At 39.6% G+C, this 27,864-nt stretch overlaps 2 protein-coding genes across 4 annotated transcripts in view; both read right to left on the bottom strand.

The window, feature by feature from the left end:
- The window catches only part of LOC145996388 (uncharacterized), a 33,228-nt gene extending 10,521 nt beyond the window's left edge, over window positions 1–22,707 (bottom strand). Inside the window, exon 1 of one of the 2 annotated variants that reach the window (XM_083132821.1) lies at window positions 22,640–22,707. The gene's annotated coding sequence lies outside the window, so the exon portion shown is untranslated. Of the gene's footprint in view, window positions 1–22,492; window positions 22,536–22,639 lie in introns of those variants that run through there. The other variant, XM_083132832.1, reaches the window with a different exon arrangement.
- Window positions 1–27,864, bottom strand: part of LOC145996395 (uncharacterized) — a 243,414-nt gene that overhangs the window by 155,999 nt on the left and 59,551 nt on the right. The window contains exon 1 of one of the 2 annotated variants that reach the window (XM_083132854.1): window positions 11,403–11,682. The exons of the other annotated variant lie outside the window; for it this stretch is intronic. The gene's annotated coding sequence lies outside the window, so the exon portion shown is untranslated. Of the gene's footprint in view, window positions 1–11,402; window positions 11,683–27,864 lie in introns of those variants that run through there. 2 annotated transcript variants of the gene reach the window in all.

The following is a 27,864-nucleotide window of genomic DNA, read 5'->3' as shown; positions in this document are numbered from 1 at the left end:
GTTCGTGTCCCCTTCCATAACACGTAACCAGGTGAGTCAAGATTGGAGTTAAATGTGGAATGAGGTGGAAAACAAAGTACTAGGAAGTACACGCAGGCAGACTTGATGATCAACCTTGTTCTCATATGAGTGAAGCTGCCGACAGAACTTCGTGTTCCTTGTGTTTTATTAACTGTGCCTTGTTGATTCTTTTCTTGACCTTCCGCGTACTGTGGTGCCCTCTTGACTGATGAGTCTGTGTTTTCTCCCCGTTGGTTTCAGATTTCAGATAAGGGAAAAAAAAGTTGGATGTGGTTGTTCATTCTTTGAGAGTACTGCAGTGCAGCCTACTTGGACTACATAAGGTTCAATGGGTAAGCACCATAACTCTTGATCCTAAACTCCATTCCTTTGGAGGAGATTTTAGCTATATTTAAAGGAAATTGTATATTTTTGTCAGAATACACGAAAGAAGATTACGTTCTTTTTTTTCTGTAAATTACCAGACAGACTTAATTTTTAACGGTAGGACGTAGTAAATGTTACGGTAACTTTTAACAATGCATCGGTTATATCAGTAATCAAACGATGTTAACGAAATTGCACAAGAGAAAGCACATTTTCTTACTAACAGGCCTCCTATAGATACCAGTCAAATATCATGGTAGAAATTGCCATTCCTCGGCTATGATTTACAAGCTTAACTTTCCGCTACAGAAAATTACATTAGGCCTTAATAATATGCTCGCTTCCTAGTTCTTTACCTAGAACACAGTGGTACCAGATCAGTCGGCACGATTGAAAGTCCGGTTCCTCCTATAGGAGAACCTACTTTTGTGATACATTGTTCCGCGAATAGACATGTTTCCTGTTATAAATAAGCAATGAAGAGCCTTGTAAGTGAAATAAAGCAAGGAAGGGATACTGTATATTCACGTAAACCATCTGTTTTGCTTCCAGCAATTTCCAGCTACTTATTATGAAAATATTATACATTGTGATATGGAGGATATGCAGGCTTAACATCGGCGGATTTAGCGAAAGAGACAAGGGGAAACTTGCTCCTCCAAAAAAGGAATGACAAGAATTGAGTTCCAGTTTAAAGGTCGAGTCCCTATTAGTTTATATGACCACAAATTCAATCTAAGACGAACCCTTTATATTTATATATATATAACCATACTGTGCTTTTCTCTGGTAAGAAAGGTTCCGGCACTGTTCAAGTTGGTAACCACAGAATTGTGGTATGTTTATCAATGGTTACCTGTAAAAAGGTGCCGGTACGGCAGGGACGTCGGAACTTAATCAAGAGTCGAGGGCTGGGGGAGGGGCAGGTTCTCCAATTTGCCAACAGGTTTTTACAATCCCTTTTCTCCCTATATATATAGAGTACATATGTATAAATACTATATTATATATATATATATATATATATAATTAATACATATTATATTGTCATTTCTTTTTATATAGCTATTTATTAGGTATGCGTTTCTGACAAACTACTATTCGATGCTGCGTTGATTCTTTTAATGTCGTTTATTCTCACTTTGAGCTAAACGGGGGAGATGAGGGGAGGACAAACACGTAAGTCTCTCCTTCCGCAGGTACTGTAACTGTGTCAAGAAAGTTTCCATGTTGATCATTCCTTTCATTCGCATTGGGGAGGGGTAGGCTGTAGAGGAAGAAATTGCCTCCGTCCCTAAGACAACTTACTTCTTTTCGTCATGCCGACCTCCGTGGCGTAGTGGTTATCGCAGCGCGCTACGAAGTTTGGGGTCCCGGGTTCGAATCCCGGCTTGGGTTGGTTGGTTGATTTGGTGTTTAAGTCAACTTTATGCACAGTAAGGCTAATCGGGACTGGACCTACAGTATAAAGTGGGATCCGAACCACCATGTGCCCACTATAAACTGTAGGTCCAGTTCTGATTAGCCTATTTGTGCATAAAGTGGACTTAAAACAAAAACAAACAAAACTTTATTTCCAGAGTTCTTTCTTATCAGATGCTTACTGTATATTCGGTGCCCCTCGCACAATAACATTCTGGATCCGCCTATTGGGGCATGTGATGGTAACATGTTCACGGGGCAGAGGGGAAGGGGGTTACGCATTCGCAATCGTTTATTGCGAAAAATAAACACGCTTCCTCGTGACTCACTGAAGTGCTTTCTATGCAAATATTGCCTGACCTACTCGCATTGCACGAAAAAATATTGGCTTGTTTGATCAATTCTTGCCTCTGTCCGTGTGCATAACGGCAAGAGATAATGTGCAGGAATTTTTTTTCCAAAGTTAAGATGGGGGCACGCGTGTCCTTATCTTTAAATTCCTTTTTGGGGGGAGGGAGTGGAGGGTAATCCTATTTTGGGAAGTGCAAAGAAAGACATATTAAAAAAAAAAATAGCAACAATTTAAACGAATTCAGCATACATGCATGTCTACATCAACATCTTTGTGTCGGCTATAATAAAACTATGAAATAATTTATCTTTACAGAACACAGAATAAAAAGTTTGTATTGAATAACCAAAATATTGTTTCTGGAAACCAAATTTTTGTTTAAATAGCCGACAATCAAATATTTGCTCACCAGAACCTAATTCTTTCACTAATCATGAACATTTGTTTAGTTACAAAACGATTTAGTCAACGTCATAAAATTTAGTGAAGGTTAAGAACTGTTTTGTTTGTGGTTACCAAATATGTTTACCAAACGTGTTTTGCTCGTTCAAACAAATAGTTTTTTTTTTCTTTCTGTATATCTTCTGGCACTTTAAGAAAACATCTTTCTAGACACAGTTTTCGCCTAACAAAGTATTTCGAAAACAACTGAACTTGCTTTTAGCTTTGCCGACCTCCGTGTCGGAGTGGTTATCAGAGCGCGCTACGACGCCAGAGGTTTCAGGTTCGAATACCGGACGGAGCATGCATGGTGTTCCTTGCAGGGTTGTTCTAGGTCCAGGAATTTTAAACAAATCCAATTTCGGCACAGGAGACAAAATCAGGAAGCTAAAATGGGTTCTGGACCGTAAAAAACCTTTTTGTCTGTAAAGTATTTCAATTCGGTCCAGGAACCTTTTTTCCTGATGAATTTAAATACGGTCCGGGAACCTTTTTTCTGAATGAATTTAAATATGGTCCAGGAAGAATTTAAATTCGGTCCAGGAAGAATTTAAATTCGGTCCAGGAAGAATTGAAATTCGGTCCAGGAAGAATTGAAATTCGGTCCAGGAACTTTTTCCAGGATGAATTTAAATTCGGTCCAGGAACCTTTCTTCATGATCAATTTAAATAAGGTCCAGGAACCTTTTTCAATGAAACAATACGCAACTTGGACCGAATTTAAATTGTGCGAGAAGAAAGGTTTCGGTCCTGCAGCGAAACCCATTTAGAATTTAGAATTTAGTTCCTGGACCTTTAACAACCCTGGTTCTTTGTCTCCCTTCATCGATTTAATTATATTATCACCCATTTTTATTGTCGCGATTAACCAAAAGTGGAAGAAAAGCGACGTAAGATAACCTAATTCGATCAATCGTTTTCAATTTCATCTGTAAACTCACAATTTCGTTTCGGCATTTCCATTTTCTAATGTAAATAGTGTATGGAAAAGCAACGGGATGGCAGTGATGTCGACTTCGAACACATACCCTGGGTATATGACCAACTTGAGGAATTTTCATAGGTAGAAAGTGCATTTCCCTTTCTCAAATATACCTACGTGGGTGTGGCTGTGGAATGACACATTTATAGTAGTCCGCATTGTCTAATTAAGATAGGGGGAGCCACGGAATACCCTTTGGACATGATTTTCCAGACTTTAACATTTCTAAATTCGTTTGGAACCCGGCTTACACCCTTAAGAATATATAATTATGGTTGTTTCTACCATTCATTAATAATTCAAATTTGATTTTAAGATTAAAAAGTGATAATTGTACTACAGACATCAAATCTTTCTCAAAATAGCGGAAATTTTGCAACTGTACATAGCATTTACACAAAATTGTATTTCTTGCTACAATGATTGCACTTGTACATAAAATACCTTAATTGGCACTCTTTGTTGCTATGCCGGCCCCCGTGGCGGAGTGGTTAGCACATCGCGCTACGACGCCAGGGGTCCTGGGTTCGAATCCTGGCCTGGGCATGGATCTTTGCGAGTGTCCATTCATCAATTTCATCATATAACCACTCATCCCCATCTTCGCAAATTAGCCAAAAAGTGGCACAAAAACCGAAGTAAAATAAATCAATCAATCTTTGTTGCTATGGTTATTGTAACGAATCAACTTGAATTGACGTATATTAACTAGGTCATTGAAAAAATATCGAAATGTGGGGACAAAATTCTGAAATTTCGCTCTGTAAAATTTCTTCAATTCTATCACTGCCAGTCAATGATATATTTTACTCTATTTCATGCAATAGAATGTTCTTAGGAAACATAAAGGGGGGTTAATTCCCATCAGTCCTCACCTGGGACACGCCACTATGGAAACCAATACGATACACGCAATACCAATGCGCAATAATATATTTGGTAATTGTACCATTTTTAAATCTTTGTTTTAAAAGTTGTTCAAAGTAAAAAATGATAAAGGGTGTTCATTTTATGGGGGATTTGAGTTGCCACTTTGTTTTTCATTTAAAAATTCTGATTTTTTCAAAATTTCGGGAAGGGCAATAGCCAATGATGCCAGATGTAGATTAACATCAGTGGACATATGGTAGTTTGGCAGTAACCGGAGCTCTAATTTGTCTTTTATTGGCTAACGTTAAAAATATTGTTGTTATCTATGGCTTCAGGAATACACTTTATAAATAAAAAAGATGCAACTTGACATTGTGACGTGCCCTCTTGTACAGAAAACTAACAAAAACATTAATATCTTGCGGAATATATAAAAAAAACAGAACAAACTGTCTACAAGCTGGACTTAAAACTGCAACGCTCTGCGATGAGTATATGAGCTAGAACTACGATAACTTATATGAACTCTGTAGCTTGCTTGACCTTTCTTAGTTTTCCCTTTAATCTTGTGCAACAAGGAAGTTTTGTTTTGTTTTTGCTTCTGTGATTGTCTCTTGATGCACATCATTTAATAAATAAGGAAAATACATGAAATAAATATGTCAACGGCCACGATAGTATGGGGCTTAGTATAAATACTATTGTGCCACATGTGAGGAAGGCAAAGTTCTCATATACGACATGGCAATGTTCGTCCTGCAGTATTGCCTAATCCAAGTGTAGGCCTTTTCCTACAAGACAGCAAGTGTGATAATTGAAAATTTTTCAGTGGATGTAATTTCAAGTGTAATTTTAAAATATCCCTCCAAAGGACTAAAAAAATGCAAACCAGTAGAGCAGATCAGAATAAATCACCATGCAACCTAACAGGAATGTGGGAATTCACCACATTATAACAGCAATCAAAGTGGATCCTTCCATATCTGACTCAACATCTCCTCTAACACCTGGTTACCAGATTTGTACAAGAAGGTTAACCGATTTCAATAACAAACACACTGATTTGCTTAGTAGCAGAATTCCGATGGCAATGATACACAACGTTCATAACTACTTTCACTAAGTATAACAGAAACATTTCGGGAAACGTATGTTGAGATGCATATGTACTTTCACAGATCGTTACAAGGAGATGCCAAATACAAACCTTGAATTCCTTTTTAAATATAATTAAAATCGATGTTGTAGCACTAAATTAAATTAGCAAAATATTTGTTGTGAATTAAAATGTTATTTATTATCGTCGAACTTGCATGAAGATAAGATTCGATTGCATAAATCAGTTTGGTGGACAATAATAATAATATGCATACAACCGGGGACTCAATTTTTCATTGGCTGGAATAACAACTGCCATTTGCTGTCTTAAAAATCTTGTCATTTTCTATTAACTTTGACATTATTTTCTTTCGTACAAGTGTTTCTTATAGCGTCTGTAACTAAAAATATGGCAGATAAGAAATCTAGGGGAAGGCGGTGCAAGCCGGGAAGCGGGGTAAGGCGGGGTATGGGGTGTTTTTGCCGAACAAGTCGCGCTATTTATCTGATGTTCTTGGAACTTCATCAGCACATAGTACTCTTTGTCTGGACAGCCGCTGGTCTTAGTTCGAGACTGTGTTCCAGGAAGAACGGAATGTATGTACATTTTTCACCCTCTGTTGCAATAATTCGGTAAACTGCTGCTGTAAGTTACAATGGGATTATTATTGTGAACGCATACTTATATTATCTGTCCAGCATGCTTGTCGAATATCATAAAACAGGTTATGTAGTTATTTTCAATTCACGCATTTCGTGTTATGATCGTGTAGCATTATAATGTGACGTTGGGGCATGATGGGGTGGGGCATGACGGGGTACTACCCTAGTTGACAGGAATGTGTTTAGTGAAGCAGACTTCTTGCCTGTTCCAACAACAGACTTTCAGCATTCAGCTCCCTCCCGATGCTGTCACAACAGAAGCAGCTTCAACCCTTTATGATCAGCCTTCGACATCTCATGTGCCCACAAACAGGCACGTAGCCAGGGAGAGTGCTAATGGGACTGAAGCTCACCCAGGAAATCTTACAAATATCTAATTTAAATAGTGTATAGTGGTAATTAATTTTACTTCCTGAGCAGGATTAAACTTTTCTTGCAATAATTTGTAATATATTGAGAAATTTATCTGAGAGCCTCTACCCCCCACTTTTTCGCCTTTATATGGTGGCGGCTGTTAAGGGTTGAGCCCCTCCCGAAAAAAAACATCCTGGCTACGGGCCTGCCCACATAATTCCTGTGCAGGTGTGTCAAGCGAAGACGAAAACTCTGTTCATGTATGTGGTTATTGTGAAGTTTAATTGTATGAGTAAGTATACACAATTCTACAATTAAAACGACCAGTATGTTTTATGTTATTATCCTAACTTAATAATGTTACAATTAAGTAATATGTAGAGGAAACAGTTAAGGTGGGCAAGACGGGGCAACATGTGGTGCAAGACGGGGCAAAAGCTCTTTTTTTCAAAAATCACAATATATTTTAATATTAAGCGTGTCTTTCCAGTTTTCACTTTTTTACATTAACAAAGAACCAATTAAATTATTCGTGGCGATAAAAATCATATCTGATTTCATTTTGTAATTCAAACCTGTGGTCAAACGTTAGTCAACCCATCTTGCCCCGCCCTCCCCTACAGGTATATTGCTTTATCTCGACTATTTTTATGCTATCTTTTAATATTTCATGTAGGTACCCATCTTCGCTCGATGGCCTCGCATCCGTTATATCAGATCGTCTCTCACAATAGAAGGCTGGCTCTGAACCGGTTACATCCTCGTGCCACCATTTGGTGTTAGTGCAGACGAGATCCTGTCAGCACTTGGTCAACTTGGTGTGTCTCCACTCATTCCGCCTCTCCCAACTTGGGAGTTTCCAGTAGCTTCGATCGACTTGTCTCTCTCTCACTGGGCTCCCAAAGGCAGAAACGCTAATACCAGCAGAGGTGTTTAGAGCTTCGATCTCATTACCCCAATTTTAATGTGTTTTTCACGGATAGGTCCAAATCAGTGGAATCAGTGGTGGGGGCCTTTGTTACGGACTCCCAAAGCTACAGTTTCATCCTACACCCTGCCTGTTCCATCTACACAGCAGAACTGTATACAGTCCTAAAGGCATTGGATTTCGCTGATATTCACGCCTTGCAGAAAGTTCCTTTATGCACAGATTCCACCAGTATGCTCCAGAGTCTGGAATTGCAAAATTCTAGACATCCTGTAGCCTAGCGTATCTTTCGACGGCTAGTGTCCTTGTGTGCCAGACCTGAAGTTCACTTTTGTTGGGCCTAGCCACGTGAGCATCAAGGGGAACACGCTAAATCTGCTGCTGCAGACGGAGACATTCTCGTCCACCTTCTGCCAGCTAGGTACCTGGATAATGTGTTTCGTTGTTACGTTCTTTACACGTGGCAGGCAGAGTGGGATGAGGAGGGGGAACACGCTTCGAGCTATCAAGCCCATCATTGGTGATTGGCGTCCCGTCCCTCCCACCGAGAAGTCATCTTCCGCATCGGGCACAGCCGTCTCACACATCACCATTTGCTGCAAGGACTGTACCCTCCGTTGTGCCGTGCTTGCAACGTTGTTTTTAAGTGCTCAGTACATTCTTCTCGAATGCACTGATTTTAATTGTCTCAGACAGAGCTTAACCTTCCCAAGGATTTGTCATCCATATTGGAAGACGATGTCAGTGTTTTAGCAAACGTTTTTACCTCTTGGATATGAGCAAGCCTAACCGCCCTTTCCAGAATCCACCGGTGGACGCGCTGGTGCACCGCTGATGCACGCTTCGGCTTTCCGTAATTCACCGGGGCGCACATCTGCCTCAAGAGCTGGTGCGGCTGGTGAATCAAAATGGCGTCGTCTGCACTGAAGCTTCTTCCGATTAGTGATATGCGTTGTGTAGACAATAGTACGGAATGTGACGCCGATTTTGTTGCACGGAGGGCGAATGAACTGTCGACATTTTAAATACTGCTACTCCTTCACTTGCACGCAAAGTGAAATAAAGTATGCAGATGCATCGAAAGATACGTCCATCTTCTGCTGCAACATGCAGGAAAGCATACATTTGCAAAATTCGATATCATTACAAAAGAATACCACTTAAATTCGTATTGCACATGCAAAATAAGATGTCGTTAAGCGAAAATATAATAATATTTATGAAATATCTTCTGTGATTTAGTTAGAATCAGTAATTTTTTCCCTAATAAACGTGAATATGCGCGCGCATATAGCTTCCATTTGCTGCAGCACGAAGCTTTCCGTATTTCACCGAATTTTACGTCATTTTTGGTGCACCAGTCTGATGCACGCTGGTGAAATCTGGAAAGCGCGGTAAGGAGATTTTTACATCCCTTTCTTAATCTTGAGGTAAGGGTTGTAGATAAGGGGATCATCCCCGCATAGACTGAAGGGTGAAAAATAGCATGCGGGCCGACACACCCAATCAATGAAGCAATTCTAGATATCATTCTGAATATTAAATGTATTGTTGTTTATTATTTTTCCTATTATTCATAATATTAAAATGTTATTGTTATTGCAAGCGCTCCTACCAAAATATATTTATAGATATGCCTGCTCGTCACCCTAACCACTCAAACTCATTCACATTGTGGTTAGGAGCTTATGCGGTAAAAAAATAAAAATAGGCGTTGGTTTGTGTACATACAGCTCAACTGCTTCTGCACTAATGGCATAATTGTAGTTGTCAGCTTAACGGGTGATAAGCAAGCATCATTAGCCGAGCAACGAAATCGTGCCCTAAACGGCGACGTTCCAACTACCAGGCAATGGGTTCCTGATGGCCAGTACCGTTCGATAGCACCCATGTAAGACAATGGTGACTTCCTCATTGGCCCCCTCCCCCCTGTTCCTACTCCCCACACACTCTGGCTTCTAATGACAAACACACCGTACGTATGTTGGTGGTCCTGAATCACGATCCTTCAGTGTCCCTTGTTGGTAAAGCGAGGTCTCCATTGGAATGTGTGGTATCATGGCTTACAGGTAAATGAGCTTTCACCACAGCTGCCGGTGAAGAATGCCGAAAGGAAATGCTTGCGTGTGAAAGTATATCACGCTGCAAAGACAATGCACATGCACTGTAAAAGGTGTGGTGCAAAGTATACGCTTAACGGAAACTTTTCAATCGCCACAAATATGTTGACTCCTGTAATACATTGCCGGCCCTTGTGGCGGAGTGGTTAGCACATCGCGCTACGACGCTAGGAGTCCCGAGTTCGAATCCTGGCCTGGGCATGGATATTTCTGAGTGTCCATTCATAAATTTCATCCCTCGTTCCCATCTTCGCAAATTAGCCAAAAGTGGCACAAAAAAGCGAAGTAAAATAAAGCAAATCAAAATCCAGTAATACATTAAAATGCACAATCTGCTAAAGATGCACTTTCGGTGCATCAAAATACGTGTTGTTATAGATCCAGGAACCCATAAATTCGATGGGTTCTATTGGGTTCCGGTGCAGGACCGGAACCTTTGTTCTCGCACAATTTAAATTCGGTCCAAGTTGTGCATTGTTTCATTGAAAAGTATTTAAATCGATCAAGAGAAAAAAAGGTTCCTGGACCGTATTTAAATTGAGCTGGGAAAAAGGTTCCTGGACCGAATTGAAATATTTTACAGATACAAAGGTTCTTTACGGTCCAGAACCCATTTACGCTTGCTACTTTTCTCTCCTGGACCGGAATTGAATTTATTTAAAATTCCTGGACCTTTAACAACCCTGCAAAATTCGCACGAAAACGCAGTGCATCAAAGAGTAATTTTATCTCCTGTTGTTCTCTGCAGTGCACTAAAAATTAACACGCTCGGGTTATAAGGAGTGACCCGTTTAGAAGATCAAGTAGTGTCATTTCCAGATACATTATTCCTATTTTTTTAGCCTATGATTTGTTGCACCTGTCAACAGTCAGCATTTCCCCCCGGTAATTAGGCCTGTATTGAATGGAGAGCTTGTTGGGCTACAGTTACCGGGAGAAATAGCTTTGAAAAGGGCCATAAAATATGGGGAAATGGGGTAAAAAATTAACATCTACTTGTCCCAAAAGTTTGAATTCTTATTTTAAGTCCGCTTTTTTGCACAGATAGGTTAATCGAGACTGGAGTGGGGTCCGAACCGCTGTGCAATTTGCCTCCACCGGGTATCGAATCCGGTCCAAAAGTTAAAATCTGATATTGTTTACAGAGGGACCTCACGGTATTGTTAGCCTCAGTCTCCCCATATGCTAGTCTGGGGCTGTTTGTAATTATGAAAACTTCAGCCTGGATACAAGGCAAGATGACCAATATCATGCGTTCCTTTTGAAAGATATGTCGCTAACGTCGATTCCGATATTTGTAAAACATTTTCTTGTCCTTTTTCGGGAGAAATTTGTGTTTTGAAGGCTCCCCGACGGACTAGCGGTAACGTCATTGTCTAGTGTTCAAGGGGTCCCGTGCTCGATACTCGGTGGAGGCACTTAGTGGTTTGGATTCCGTTTTAAACTGCTGCAGGTCCAGCCCCGATTAGCCTTTCTGAGCATAAGGTGGACAAACAAAATTCGTGTTTTGCTCATTTATTGAACAAAACAAAGGAAGATTATGAAAATTGACCGATTATATCCCATAGCTGTTCGCGTACAACACAGAATCGGTATAGAGTCGCTTCTTTAAAGAAAATTTGCTGGCTAATTCTTGGCCAACAGCCAAAGACTTCCACAACATTTCAGAATAATCCGCCCAATTCTCATGAGAGATAAATAAACACACTGGCACACTATAGTCACGGTGGAACGTGAAAACAAGAAGCCATTCTTTCCAAATTGAAGCAAATGTTAAGTACTTACAGATTTCTAGAACCTTTGTCTTCTAACACACCAGCACATTAGCACGTTTCTTTTCCAATTATCACGTTCCTTGCCTTCAACACAACGCACACTTCCAACGCACAAAGAAAGCTAAAAGTGACTGAAAAACACAAACACTTTTGAACAAAAACTGCCGCACTGAGAGGAAAAAGGTCTTCCAAGAACTTCAATCAGTCAGTTGTGCGAAACGAGAGATTATGTAACCCGTAGGTCAATGTCACTGCTGACCGAATAACACAAATGGTCGAAGAGAGTGTCGAGGTAAAAAATCTCTTTTCTCACGACTTGCTGATCTCGCACCTGCCCACGGTCAAAGTGCGTGCAAATGCCAAGACGCGCCAATCTCGCTGCATTCACTTCCTAGCGAGCAGGTTGAAGGCGGGACCTAAACGCTAGGCATGCGCATTGGACTGGTGTCATTAGAGCTTCCGGTTGAGACGAACCAATTGTTTATCCCTCGTTTCGATTTTGCGTAGTGCAAAACGATGTCCAGCGCTATGGCTAAAGACCAGTGAACGGGCTACTTATCTTCATAAGATGCTAAAATCATTACCAAATTGTATTATCTTTGGGAATTGTGGTATGTAAGCTCGAAAAATCCTATTTTTTATTTTCCATCTCTTCTATATGTTAGCTTTCAGAACATATTTTACATTCTTTAGAAAGTTTTACATAAAATTTATATATTTTCAAACATTTTACGACAAAAGAAAAAATATAAAACAAGTATTCATTATGTAGCTTACGTGTACTAAAATCGCCAAAATTTGTACAAAACAAATGCTCTGCCAAGGAAATAAATTTCAAAAAGATAAAGACCTTAATAACAAAAGAGGATGTTATATCCAGTTGACGAAAAGTAAAGTCCATGATTAATATTTTATGCATGTTATCTTAAGTAATAGTAATGTCCATAAGTCTTCTTCGCTGCTGTAATTCAAAGCTGTGTGATTCAAATATAATCTTTGCCTTCCAATAAGTTCAAAGGAAAAACATCGATTATACAACAAATGATACACGAGTATATTTTCATTATTTAATTCATGCACTTAGTAAGTCTTTCGGGGAGGTGTGTACGGACTTCCTGCGGCTCCCTAAATACGTCCTTGGTTCTAAGTACGTTATGAAATGTGGGTACGTTGTTTGTGTGTAAGTTTTCTAAAAAAAAAAAAAAAAAAAAAAAAGGAAATGTATCAAAGGTTATCTCTGGTACAGTGGGGTGCATAAGTATTACCAAGCAAATTGTCCATCACCATGTTTATTCTCTTTGCTTTACCTAATGAGAGCTACAAGAATTGAAACCTAATACCAGACAATCTTCTGACAACCTCTGCACCTCCATTCCTTAGAAACACGTACGCTGAAAAAGAAGAATTATTGAAAATAGTCATGGACAATTTGCTGAGAAATACTTGTGCACCCCACTGTACAGGGTCAACGAAGTTAGTAGTATGTTGTGTTTTATACAACGTATCTTGATACATTTATAGATTGAATTGTATCTTTTGCAAATATGCTGTATAAAGAAACAAACTGCCGGAGTACTAATTGAGGCAAGTGTACACTGATATAGCTTTCGGCACGCACGTGGACAAGTTCGAAGGTACACGTGAATTATTAAGACTGCGCATTTCTGATCTCTTTATCGTGTGAACCTAGCATTTATTTCTAGATTTATATTTTTAAAAGAATTAATTAACTTCTCAATAATTCAGACCTTTGATATTGAAGCCGATGCCCCTGCAATATAAAAAAACAAAATTCGCAAAATAAGAAAACAACATGCGCGCCTCACTACGACCCCGATGCCCGTGCAATATAAAAAACAAATTTCGCAAAATAAGAAAACAACATACATATATATCGAATAGGTCACAAGTAGCATTTAAAGTTCAACTTTTCACACAGGTTATCGTGTGACTTTATTAAGTTTGCAGATAGAAATATTATTTCTTGCTGATTTTTCTCGACACTGACCGATCCTTAGGTTAGAACATATTTATTTAATACGATAAATATTTATGAAATTACTGTACACAACTTTCTTTTACTCTTCCTACATAAAAAAATCTTCCATTCATGTGAATTGTGATAATCACGCTGTTGTTACGTAAGTATACGCAAGGCAATAGAACACCAAAGTTTCAAATCGTGAAAAATGCCATAACGAGACCTCAAAAGATGAATTTTATGCATTCATTTGTACACGACGCCATTTCGAATATTTCAGAAATAAATGATTATTATTATACATAAACATTAAATGGTTGAATATAATACATTGAATATAATGAATAAATTTTATCAGCAATGTCCCTGCGGTTCTGGGATTCACCTAGCCTCTAATAAGGGGTATCTGGGCCCAATCTTGGAAGAAAAGAAGACCGAAGCATGATGCTGATCGCATCACCTCCGCAAATGTCCGATATAAGAATGTGTGTGGCCCTACCCTCCTTGTGTGCCTTCATCACATGGTGTAAAGTGCAGAGGGCAGCTTTAATTTTACTTCGCATGCGCACACACACACACATGCAGTATGTATGTGATATTTGAAACATTCTAGCGAGAGGGAAATATCAATAACTTCTTTCGAGGTAGGGAAAGAGAGAGGGGGGGAGTATTAGTACATCTCAATAACAAAACAAGCTACAATCATTTCAAGGAGTGAATTTCTTTTTGAATAACCCTAAATTTTTATTTAATATTTCAACCTTAAGCTTAAGGGTGCGTTTTATGGTCCAAAAAATACAGTGCATTAGTACTAAACCTGAAATCATGTAGGAAACTATTTTTTTAAAAAAAGTGGAAGTATTAAAGAAATGCAGTTTTCACGCCTTACTCCTTAACGGAACCGATTTCGAACTTGAGAAGCACTTGCAGCAGAATTGCGGATCCACGGACCGTAAACCCTCTTTCTCTGGAATTTCTAAGGAAAAGTAGGCAAAGAATGAAATACAAAGGACGATTTCATAAGGCCATATCGTTTCCGCGGATTGTCGTTCATCTGGCGAGATTGGAGGGGGAAAGTTTGCACACGCGACTCTTGAAGAGATGACTACGGAAGGGGCATTTTTCCAGCACTCACAAGGTTCCTTGTTTTCTCCTTGCTGTTTGATTTTCCCCATTCTTCTTCTCACGGTAGATAAGAATGGAGGAAAGGAACATCTCGCCTTGTATCCAAGTAGGACGTAACCTGGTTTTGCAGTTTGCTGATGTCTTTAGCTACGTTCTCTTGTCATTTCAATGGCTTTAATCAGGCTTCTTCTCGAGTAAACTTCTTGAATCCCAATTGCTTACCAATGTATATTCTTCCAAGTTCCGTTTCCTTCTTATGCAACTGCTGTGATTGTGGGTTGAAGGTCGTGAGCTTCGTATTGTGAGGCTTTGCTCTGCTGATCTTCTTTTGTTATTTACAACGGTTGGGGGTCGGCTGAACGTTGCAATTGGGAGTCTTGGGGAGTGATTATGGGAATCGAGGTACCTTCTGTCAAACTCCACAATGTGCTCTCTTCACGGCGTGGGAATGCTGTTATGGAAATGTAATTTGTTTGCTAAAACTTGAGCCTGGAGCTAAAGTGATTGCCATCGTTCTGGAGATTGGAAGGAAAAGATATCAATGTTGATTGCATCAGTGCTGATGCCTGATAAAAAAGGCCAGTTCGCGGACTAAGTTCAACAGCACAAAGAAAGATATCAAAGGACTACATTCTAAAATTCCGCATAACGAATTCAAATTAATGAATGCCATAAGGACAACTCATGGCCCGCAGACCCCCTTGCCGTGGCCCGTGCCAGTTTGAAAATTAAGTACTTAACATAAAAACCGGATTAAGTAAATGGCAGATGGCAGCATCTTACAGCTCCCAATATCATGGTGTCGCTTCATGGCCCGCGAGCGTCACCGAAATTGTCAATGTGGCCCGCACTGTCTGACGAGTTGAAGACCCCTGTCATAAGTAATGCACGCAACATCTCTTTTGAGGGCCAAAGAATGGCAAGAGACTTTCCATTGGGTGATATTTGGATAGACCATCGAGTCCCATCGCCGCTGTTTTTCGACTTTTCAGACAACAGTCCGCTACTTTGTCCCGCATATCTCTGGGCCAAGCCCGCGCATAGCGGCAGAGAAGGGGTGGGGGAATCGAGTGGGCAGAGCGAAGCACTACACGCTGCTGCGAAGGCTGGTAACCGCAGTCGCGTTTCCCCTCCACGCAATCCCATTCCCTTTCACGTGTTCGTTGGTGGAGCCGTCTCGCGTCACTACTTGCGCAGAGACCTAGTGCTTTCAAGTCGTTCATCACAATTGTCAACACCGAGATGACTGATAGACCGCCCTTACCAAGTGACACAACGTCAACATGTAGCATATATGCTGCATAAGACGTCCAAAAGGTTCGATATCTAGACTGGGATGAGTTTTAGATATCCAGTTTTGGAAAATATTTGGCTCTGTATTGGATATCCAGAATGGAATGAGTTTTAGATATCCAGTTCTGGATATCCAATAGACGTCCAATGGATATCCAGAATAAGATATCCCTAACTGGATATCTAATGGATGCCCAATGGATATCCATAATATCCATGGATCTCATCTGGACATTGTTGATATCCAATGGATATCCCTTGGAGAGTTATGCTGTATGGGTAGGCTCTCCCCGATGTCTTAGTGGTAGCAACGCCGCCTTGTAATCAAGGGGCTCCCAGTTCGATACCCGGTGGAAGCACATAGTGGTTCGGATCCCACTTTAAGTCTCGGTCTCGTCTCAATGTGTAAACGGTAGCTCCCTTCATTCGCAGAGACTTTTTCCGCTAAGCCAACTGCGATGAAACTTATATTTCATGCAAAAATTGTTTTCCAGGACGCGGTTTACTTCCGATGCCCCTCTTTTTCATTTTATTGTCCCGTCACAAACGAGCACTTCCTAAAACATTTATGGAACGTAAACATTAATAATTACACCTCACGGAACACAATAGTAAAAGTATAATGGATAAAGAGGTTTACGCCGAAATTACCTTGCCTGAAACCATTGTCTTCTTTTGTTTCGGGAGGAACATAAATCTATTTTTTCTCACATACGTTCCGGCGAAGAGTAGATTGTAATAGCAAATTTCCAATGGTAAGTTCTGCCATCGCCGTAGGGGTAGGCAACACACACACAACGTCATGCACGATAGTGCGTATTTCAGGATATAGGTGTCCCATTTTCAATGTCGGTGACTATACCTAATCAGCATTTTTCAAGAATATTGAACTATTTTAAGTTTTTTTGAACCTGCTTCAGGACTTTTCGAGCCTAACTTTAGATTTTTAGGACCTATTTTAGGATTTTTAGAGCCTATTTTATGAACATAAAAGCACACTTTTTAGAACCTAAAAATCCGAGATCTACTTATGACAATGCCTACAGTGCATTTCCGCCCTATGAAAATGCATGCAAGAAAAGAAGCAGACAATATAACAGTCAGAAAAATGTCAAGAGCCACCATGTCCTCACACGAAGAATAAACAATCAGCATTGTGAGCACTGGCAGAAACAAAAACAAGTGGATGACAAGGAATTTCATGCAGTCAGCGAGCCTTGAAACGATGCATTATGGGTACTGGAGTGGATCCGGCGGGTTAACTTCACGAGTGCCACCTTGCCGTAGCTCACATGGGTTCTGCATGCTTGATTATGGTACTCGAAACTCCTCGATGCGAACTTTTACACTTGTGTCCAACAAAGAACTCTTGTCAGTGTTGTTAGTGCTTATTGTTGATATTATCTTTTATAATAATGCACAGCTCTCTCACTCAACATAAATGCGAGTCAGGCCAGGGTTTATATATTATGGAGGTCCAGTGGAAACGACATCTTGAGGTTCCCTGTATTCATTTTAAGTACGTATATGTTTCCCCCCATTTTGTTTCCCTTTTCAAAGCAATTTTGAGCCGGCCCCCTTGGCGGAGTGGTTAGCACATCACGCCAGGGGTTCCGGGTTCGAATCCTGGCCTGGGCATGGATGTTTGTGAGTGTCCATTCATCAATTTCATCATATTATCACTCATCCCCATCTTCGCAAATTAGCCAAAAGTGGCACAAAAAGCGAAGTGAAATAGAGCAAATAATTCAAAGCAGTTTTGACAATTCTTCCGATTCTATTGAAGACCTCTAAAGCAAGGCCACCCGCAGAAGCTTTTATCAGGGGGAGGGGGCCAGCAGTGGCCAAATTGGGGGGAATATGGGGGTGATGTTCTCCTCCCAGTTAAGGAAATTGTCACAAAATATCCATACTAGGTTAATTTACATAGATATCCCACTCACTCTAGTTTCTCCATGTTGATCCATCCAAGCATCCCTTCACTTTTCCCCAAACTGTTTCTTCCAGATATCTCGGGTAGGGGGTGCCTCCTGGCACCCTCTGTAGGTACCCTTGCTCTAAACTATTTCAAATAAAAATGTGAATTCAAAATTATTATTTTATTCGACAACTTCAAACGACAAATGTAATACAGCAGGCGCCCTCTAGTTCGGCTTCAGATGGTTCAGCCGGCTACCTGAGTCACACGCTCCCGCCCTCTGACACCTAACGAGAAAAAAATATCACGTTGTCGGTAAGTACTAAGTACTGTAGGTCAGATGTAGTTTGTTCATATGATTTATTGGTCTTTTTTGCATTACTTCGGTTCGTTCGGGCATTTTTTTTAGTTCGGCCTACGGTTCGGTCCCGAGGTGGCCGAACTAGACGGAGCCTACTGTACATTCATTTTATTTTTTCAAACATTAGATTCCAGTCTGGTTATTTCCTCTATTCTTTTTGGAACTTCAACAGTATCCTCACTTCATCCATTCTTTTGCTCTTGAACTTAAAATAACAATTTCAAATTCTCATAGTTCTTTATCCAAACAACATTCTTTGCGAATTACTAGTAGTGATCTTTAGGAGCCGAGCCGAGTTTACGTTCACTTTGGGCACAGAAAGACTAATCGGGACTGGACCTACAGTTTAAACTTGGCTCCGAACCACTACGTGCCTCCATCGGGGATCGAACAAGGATCCAATGATTATAAGACATTGGCGTTATTATTCATTCAACTATCAGGGACGATCTCCATTTTATGATCAGAGAGGATAACAGGAAATGGGTTTGAATCCGAACCACCGTGTGCCGCCACCGGATATCGAACCCGAGATTTGCCTTGTGGCGCTTACGTTACGAACTCCATCGAGCATGAAAGCAGCAAAACCAAATCAGTCAAAACCATTCGCGAATTTGACCCAACGGTTATACAACCCGAAACTAACTGGATGGTTTCGCCACAAATCTCGAAGCGTAGAGTTCAATTTCCCCAACTATCGATTGCTCGAGTTCAACATATTTCCCCCTATCGAGGTCGTCTAAGGTTTCCAGGTTACCGCTTCTTTTCTTACATAACGGTCAGGAAGGGAAGAGGATGACAGCCACCGAATCCAACAGGCGAGGCAGCAAATCATCCATTTCTGGACCGTTGAGAATTCGACCTTTTGTTCCTCCTGTTCTTTGTCCTTTCTTTCGAAGCACAGAGACAAAAAAAAAAGAAGCCGATTAAGAGCAGGTATCGACCGAGAAAATTGGACTTTGTGGATGTCTGATACAGTTAGCCGATAAACTGTTCGCGTATCGAATTATGACCCAGATGAATTGTTCATTCCATCTCATTTCTTTACTGATTAGTAGGACCCGGATAATTATGAAATATATGTTCTTTTGTAGTGAAATATGAATTTATAAGCAGGTGGATTTGCCAGTACGCTATCTTAGGTTATAGCCTAGTGACAGAAAGTCCAGGGGGCGCTCACAAAGCAAAACACTGAAAGGGCAGAAGTGACAAGATCATCGACTATTACAATTTCTTAATACGTGTTATGATAATAGCAAAATAAAACAACATGTCAAGTCCTTTTACTTGCTTATTTCATGAAAGATGGTAGAAGTAGTTTCTGGCGTGTAAATTACTTCATTTTCAGAGCTCACGTAACAATGCTCGCATATAAACAATTGTTCCTCGAATGTAAACATTTTGAATGCCAACAATTGAAAGTCAAGTAGAAGGATATTGACGGTTGAAACCAACATCCTTATTTTTTAGTTCGCAGCCAGTGTAGCTACCGTAATGTAGTGTCGATTTCTTCTGGTGCGTGTGCGGTATTAGTGTTGTGTGGTGAAATGCATAGTGCAAGTGGCGCTTATAAACGAAAACTAAGTTTTATAAATAATTTTTAATCAAATGTGTCTATAGTTTAAAGTTTACAAATGTTATTAATACAAAAACTGAAATTAGTGGCAGTGAAGTACCCTGAACTTAATAACAATGTCGGCAGGGCCCAAAACAAAGGACAATCTATGAGCTCAAATTTTAATAATCCCTCCCTGTCCGTTGCATGATTTTACGCACTAGTGAACTGCGATGTACGAATTAGGGACAACAATGGCAGACGTGGCAACATTATCATTCGACAACCAATGTTCAGTCAATTTTTTTACGTTTAACGACTTCTTGTGTCATATTCACTACACGGTTATCAAACCATTTTATTTGTATTGTACGTTTGTTGTTTGCACTTCGGTTTCTTCACCTTTCTTAGTTTGAGTCGAAGTTTTTTCTAAGTTTACTTTATCCTCAGATAAGCTAATCGGTACTGGACCTACAGTTTAAAGTGACCTCCGAACCTCTGTGTGCCTCCACCGGCATCGAACCGGGACACCTTGATTCTAAGAAAACAGCACAGAACATCAATACCTAACAAGAGATTCGAACTTGGAACAATGATTCTGCAGCGAACATCCTATACTATACTACAGACAGCCTGTAATTACCTACTAATAAGAAATGGTCTAAAGAATCCCCTTGAACCTAGCTGACATCGGACGTAAAATTTAACAAATATTTATACAGTATGTAACATTGTTATTCGTACACATAGAATTTCCGAGGAAAAATGTCATATGTACTAGTAAATATAATCATTTTCATATGTACCTGGAAATTAATATTAATGAAGGTTTCACCAACAAATGTCAATAAAAATGTATGTTCAAAGTGTATAAACAGAGCATATAATTTGTGTGAAACACGCTGTTTCATGCAACATTGTTATTCGTACAGGCAAGAGTTTCAATCTTCCTCGCATACAGCGCCACCGCTATTCGGGCGATTTCGTGCAGTTTGCAACTTCGTAACAAATTTGAACATGAAGGCGCGCTCCCCGTCAAGCGGAATGCTGGCGTAGGTATTGTTGTAGGCCTATCGTCTATCTATCAGCGTGTTCGAAATGTGCAAGGTGAAGGATGTTATTATAAATTTGGCTCTTAGAGGTTATTCGTTAAGAAAAATTGGACAAACAGTCAGTAAATCACACTCCACAGTTCAATACATAGTAAACAAATTTAGAGAGGAAGGTTCAACACAGAATGTGCCGAGAAAACCAAAAGAGAGACGGTTAAATAAACGTGATGAACGCTTTATTTTAAAAAGAGTGCGAGAAAACCCCCGACTAAGTGTTCCTCAGTTACGACCGTTAGTAGAAAATGTTGCTGGCAAGATGATGTCTGATCAAACTGTCCGACGTGCCTTGTGGAAGCATGGATATCATGGCAGAATGCCACGAAAGAGGCCGTATGTAAATAAGGTGAATCGCAGGAATAGACTTTCATTCGCGAAAGAGCACATCCACAAGGACCAGGAATTTTGGGATAGTGTCATATGGTCAGACGAGTCCAAGATTAATATATACGGGTCAGATGGAATAAATAGGGTCTGGAGAAAATCAAATAAAGGCAATGATCACATTAACACAGTTCCAACAGTTAAACACGGTGGTAGGTCATTAATGATTTGAAGCTGTATGTCGTCCAAAGGTGTTGGTACCATCCAACACATTGAAGAACAATGTAAAGCAGAGTGCCCAAAAAATGGACATGTCGCCTATCTACAGATTCAAACAAGACAATGACAGTAAGCATAAGACGCGAGTTAACATGAATTGGCTAATATGGAATGTGACCAAACTACTACAAACACCAGCTCAAAGTCCAGACTTAAATCCCATTGAGCATTTATGGGCAATTTTGAAGAGGCGAGTCCATAAAGCAGGCGTTAAGAAGTCCAAATAAGAGTTGAAAACTGTTTTGCAAGCCGAGTGGGATAAAATAAGCTCTGAAACATATCGAAAACCGGTTAATTCTATGAAGAACAAGTGTCTAGCAGTAATTAAAGCCAAAGGATACGCATCAAAGTATTAGAACTGTCAGTCAATTTGCTCTGAAAATACTTTTTTCTTTTATATTATTAAGTTAACGAATAGAAAAGTTGTACAAAAAATGGCATGTTTCTCTTTCAGTTTCATTTAATTTATTATTGTCATACAGAATTTGGCTAAGATTTTATGTTCCTCATGATATTAGTTATTGAATTGTAAAGAAACAATTTCAAAAGAGTGTATTTCCTTTCAGACATTAGAGCATTTTCTTTGAAAATCTGTGTGTACGAATAAGAATGTTACATACGTATCTACTTGGAATCGAAAACTGGATTCCTGGATAAAGAAACCGTATGTTGTCGCTTGGGAGCTTTCTTCCCTTATATCTATGTCGCTTTTCTACCCTCTGGATTAATCGTGACAATGACATATACATATAATGAACCATACCGTGGTACACTCCTGTTCAGATAAAGTGGCGGGGTGTAAGGGGTGACCCTTCCCCAAGACACAAATGTCAACCTCACTTCCACGTAGTACACCCGACTGCATTGTGAAGACTAAAGAGGCTCTGGCGTCTGGACTCAAAGGCAATATAATCCTCTACGTGTGCTGTCAAGTGTTTGGGATTGTCCCTTCATTCGTCTCATCTTATTACTATTCATCCTCACCTTCCCGATTAGCGAAAAGCGGCAGAAAAGGGACATAAACTAAATCAATAAAGTGGCACATACTTCAACTGTTCAACCCTACAAAGTGTGCCACTTTATAAGAACAGGAGTGTACAATCCTTACCTACGATTCGAACACAATATAAACTTAAAATCTTGCTCAGAACTTACCTCTCTGCAACAATGCTAGTACGAGTTACTTGAATAAACCAACCAACCAACCGTCGTGAACTAATTGTACTTACAGTCGATAGTCGTTCTTATAAACTATTTTATTGACTTGTAACCTGTCACTATCTATTCAAGGTTGAAACTTACCGGACAACCAAGTGCTCCTTTTTATGACTACGATTACAGACTGACTGCTTGTTTCCTCGTTGACTCGGTGAGAGCTTGTATCTTAATGTTGATAAGAGAATGCGCAAGGGCAAAGTCAGAGCACTGTGCGGGATTTGGAAGAAGGAAAAGCTTACGAAAACACGTTTCCTCATACGATCATGTTCTTTTTGTTTCTAATTTATCTTTGGCTGCTGCAGCTATGTTTAAAGAACGGGTGAAAAAAGTATACATATATTATGTATTATCTTCCAAGCGTATGCTATGTGATGGTGTATGTTGAATGGCACAGAGGGGACAAAAGTTCAGGGAAAGTTTATATCTCCAGCAGAATGTCTCAAAAACATAGTTCGAACTGTCATTTCATAATCGTGTCAAAGACCTACTGCACTTGAAGTATATATTTTTAGTTCTTCCCCGCTCCTTCTGCTTATGCAGTGATAATCCTCAGTCAATACCTACCAATCTCACACAATGTAGTATAATCATGACCACATATATAGGGTGGTCCAAAAGTCAAGTATCCCCTAAGAGAAACTGTATATGTAATTCTAAGAATTAAATTTAATACTTTTTCTCAGGAACTGTGACAGGAGATGCTACAGGATATTGTGATGCTAGAGTTTGAAAACAACCCTATATATAACAAATTACCGTCTATTATCTGGCAACAAGACGGTGCCCCACCGCACCATTCGGTTCCTGTTTTTGAATGAATACTTCTCTGAATGGATTGGGCGCGGAACATTCGACTGGCCTCCTCGATCATGCGATCTTACACCTTGTGATTTTGCCTTATAGGGTATAATTAAGGATGCCGTCTACTCTGCAAAACTACAAACTGTGAATGATTTGCGACAAGAAATTGAAAATGTTTTTGATGAAGTTAACGCAAATAAGAGTTTGTTATCAAAGATATGTGAATCTGTGTATCATCGTTGCTTAGAATGTATTGCAAATGATGGGAAACATGTTGAGCATGTACGGTACATTGTGTTATCTTAACTTTCTCAAGCAATAAATACACATTTCCTTACTACAAGTATCATCAATTTGTTCTCTTCTAGCGGAAACTGACTTTTGGGCCACCCTGTATATACAGGGTGAGTCACCTAAAATATTTTGTGAGTAACAAAAAATATTGAAAAACTACTTTCGCAGATATAAAGGTATGAGAGGGGCTCATGAAATTAGTGGACACAATACTTTCAATTACGTAAGAAAGTGCAATTTATTTCCAACACGTTTTTTTTATGGAAATCCTACATTATTTTTAGTACAGTTGAAGGAAGGGAAAAATTTATTAAGAATGGCGTTTGTTACGTTGTATACGTCAAGCAGTTCTCAAGTAATTGTTACATGAAGTTGACGCTTGAAACAAACATCTCAGAAGTAATGCTGTGCGATATTTTGATATATCGATGTAGAGTCGATATCGAAAAAATCGACCTTAAAAAGGTACTAAATCTGAGGAAGGAAAAATCGATACCTAGAATGATTGATTTTCCTTAAAATCCACTTTATGCACAGCAAGGCTAATCGGTACTGAACCTACAGTTCAAAGTTGGATCCGAACCACCTACGTTTCTCCATCGAGTATCGAGCCGGGGATCCCTTCATTACAAGGCGACGACGTTACCACTACGCCATCGGCGAGGCTGTCCCGTTTAAAGATAAAATTTATGTAATTATTAAAACATATTCTGAATGGCTCCGTAAAATCCCAGATCTTCTAAAAAAAAAAAAAAATGTTTCCTAAAGTATTGTGGTTGTCTCTCAACATAGATAAAAGCGAGTTGGGAAAATTGAAGTTGAGAATATTGATTGGGTTTATTTTATCTCTCATTTCTGTCACTTTTGGCTAATTGCAAAGATGGGGATGAGTAATGATGTGATGAAATTGATGAATGGACATTCACAAACATCCATGCCAAGGCCGGGATTCGAACCTGGGACCCCCTGACTAGCCTTGTATGCTAACCACTCCTCCACGGGAAGTGGAGGATATGTTACTTCCTGCAACCAGAATATATCAGACAGTTAAAACTACTTGACACTACGGATAATAGTAATAAAGTAACTGTAACAATTACTTTTAACTGTCGCTGAGGTACATTTCAAAACGAGTAACTATAATCGAGTTACTTATTGGGCAATGTAACTTCAACTTGGTTACTTTTTTTTTTTTAAAAAAAAAGGGGTAATGCCTCCCCGATGGCGTACTGTCAACGTCGTCGTCTTGTAATAAAGGAATCCCAGGTTCGATACCCGGTGGAGGCACATTGTGTAGCCCCAGTCCCAATTAACCTATCTGCGCATAGAATGGAGTTAATACTCAAGAACACGTAGCACGTGGCAGAAATGTTCTTTTCTGCTTTCTCTCAGAGTTTTAGATATATTAAGGATTTAGTTATACTCATTTACCTCCTTTGTGATTATATAATTTACTTATTGTTTGGTGTACCAATCCACCTTTTCGCATGTATCACGTACGCTGATGACATAAACTGTGAGGTCTTCTGTGAACACTGACTCATGGTCGGTCAACTAGTACAACTTTTGGTAGATATACCATTTGAGTGTGAAATATCGGTTTGTTTTATGATGTAGTTCCTTAAATTTCTACGTAATTTGTCAAGAAGGTACGCACATATAGGGTGCCAATGTAGGGTACAATTTCTTCAATTTCTCTCATGCCATTTTTCTTCTTTCATCCTCACTAACATTCTTATTCATCTTCACTCGCTATTTTTCCCTTCTCTCTCTTCTTCAATTTCTTTCTTGCACTTTTCTCCACTTCCATCACTATCTTAATTTCTCCGTTTTCAATTTCTTTCTCGCTTTTTCTCTTTCTCCGTCACTAAGATCCTTTCTTTTTCAACTTATCTCACTATTTTCCTTAATCTATCTCTTCTTCAATTTCTCTCTCGCTCTCTCTTTCTCCCTCACTATCTTCCTTTCTTTCTCGCTCTTTTCTCGTTTTCACTTAACTTCCTCTCTCTCTCTCTCTCTTCAATTTGTCTCTCGCTCTTTCCTCTTTCTCCCTCGCTATCTTTCTTTATCTCTGTTTATTTTTTTTATCTTTTGCTCTTTTCTCTTTCTCACTCACTATCTCGTCGTTGCCTTGTAATCAAGGGGTCCCGGGCTCGATACCCGATGAAGGCACATGACACACTGTATTTGTGTTATTTTTCTTATTTCTATCTTTTATAATTAATATAATTAGTATTTAATTACTGGCACATTAGGGCATCTCACGTATGAAGATTGGAGAGAATTCATATATATACTAATTTCAATATATTCATATCGGGCTAATCGGGACTGGACCTACAGTTTAAAGTGGGAACCGAATCACCATGTGCCTCCACCGGGTATCGAACCCGGAACCCGGAACCCCTTGAATACAAGGCAGCGACGCTACCACTGCGCCATCGGGGAGGCTCCATGATATAAATATGATATAAATATATTTATCAAAAGATATATATTTGTTACAGTGTGAACATATTTTCTTTATCATATGGACATGTTTCAACTACCAATAAACACATTTCAAGGCAGCATGAATAAATATTGTGTATTTCCAAATTTTTATGTCCATAAAAAACAATATATAAATTTGTGTCATAAGGACCTGGGTGTGTCTTAAGTGTAAGTGGCGATGATTGGGGGGCAAGGTGCCAAAACTGGTGGGGCAAAGACAGTACATTTCCCTTTGTAGATAAGACTTAGCATAGTGTGGGGGCAAAAGTGACAAAAACTGGGGAGGGGCAATTGCCCCCTCGTTCCCCCTAATCGCCGCCACTGAGTGTAACGTTTTTTTAGGTGACTGTTAAGGGTTAACAATCACTATGTTCAAGTGCTCGTTAGCGTCCTCTAGCACCATAGAGTATCTTCTGCTCCAACATTGACCACATTGTTGCGACACCATTTCGTGTTACAAGAGTATCATTATCCTGCAACAAAGAGATGGTTAAAACTGTCATCTGTCATCGCACACCGGTGCACGTGTTAGCATCTTAAGTGGTTAACCATTTACACCAAACAGTTTAAATCTCCAAATAAAGGAGGCTTGTTCACTGCCAAGACAACAAAAGTCATTGTCCAAGTTGTTTTACTTCGTTGGGCACAGATCTCACGAAAGTATTCGTGGGGGTGCTTTTCCATCAGGTGCGCTTATCTATCTGTGGCACGCAAGGAACTTTACAACTTTTTTCGTATCTTTGCTGTAATTCATATAGGCCCGTAGCTAGAATTGATCTCCAGGGGGACTCGCGGATTATCAGGGAGGGCTTTGTAAACCAATTCCATTTTTTAAAAAAATAACAGTATTAAATGAAGGTAAATTATGTGTGGGGGGAAGGGTCATTACGTTGCATAAAATGTATAAATATCACACAAATACTACATTTTTCTACATCTTTTAAAATATCTCCTTGAAATGTTAATTTACTGGTACTGAAATCATCCCGTACACACTCCATATTACTTTAGATGATACAGATATTTATATCACACCAAAAGATGCAGAATATTCAATCACAGTGCCCGCAGTACATTCCACCCCCGGTCGAAGCAATGAAGCTCCCCTTCATTCCAAAAACTTCGGAACTGTTGACCTTTGATGCAGATCCGAAGGAAATTTGCATGATGACATCAAAGTCACAGATTTCTGTCTAGATGGAGGCCGCAACAGACGCAGTGAAGGTACAGGTAAAGAAGCTTGCGCATGAAACAACTTACAAAGTCTAGATAATCTTCTAAATACTTGCAGCTACTTCGACTTCAGCTCATAAACAAGATGAGCGAATGTAATAGCTGCTGTTCATGTTCTGTGGATTTATCCTTAAAGTTGTGAGCTGTCTAAATTTTCACTCTTCACAGCAAACAAATTATAGAAAATAGTTTTACCTAATGTCAAGGGGGGCTCATGACAGTGCCAGGGGGGGCTGACGGTTATTCCAGGGGGACTCGGCCCCTGCCTGGCTACGGGCCTGAATTCATATAAAAGTCATGTTTACAAGCGAGTCCATGAAAGTGCCGATATGAGAACTTGCTTCTATTCACTTGTTACGACGTCACATTGCACTAACGATCGATCCCTCAATTGGAAAATACAGTTATCAATTTATATTTAATTGCATAATAGTTAGAATGTATAGACTTCTAGAATATTTATATTCTATTTCAAATTCGTAAAGCAG

Source organism: Lepisma saccharinum, chromosome 1, assembly GCF_977018435.1.
Source record: "Lepisma saccharinum chromosome 1, izLepSacc3.1, whole genome shotgun sequence".
NCBI lineage: Eukaryota > Metazoa > Arthropoda > Insecta > Zygentoma > Lepismatidae > Lepisma > Lepisma saccharinum.
Note: the sequence above shows the minus strand (reverse complement) of the source record. Positions and strands in the feature narration are given on the sequence as shown.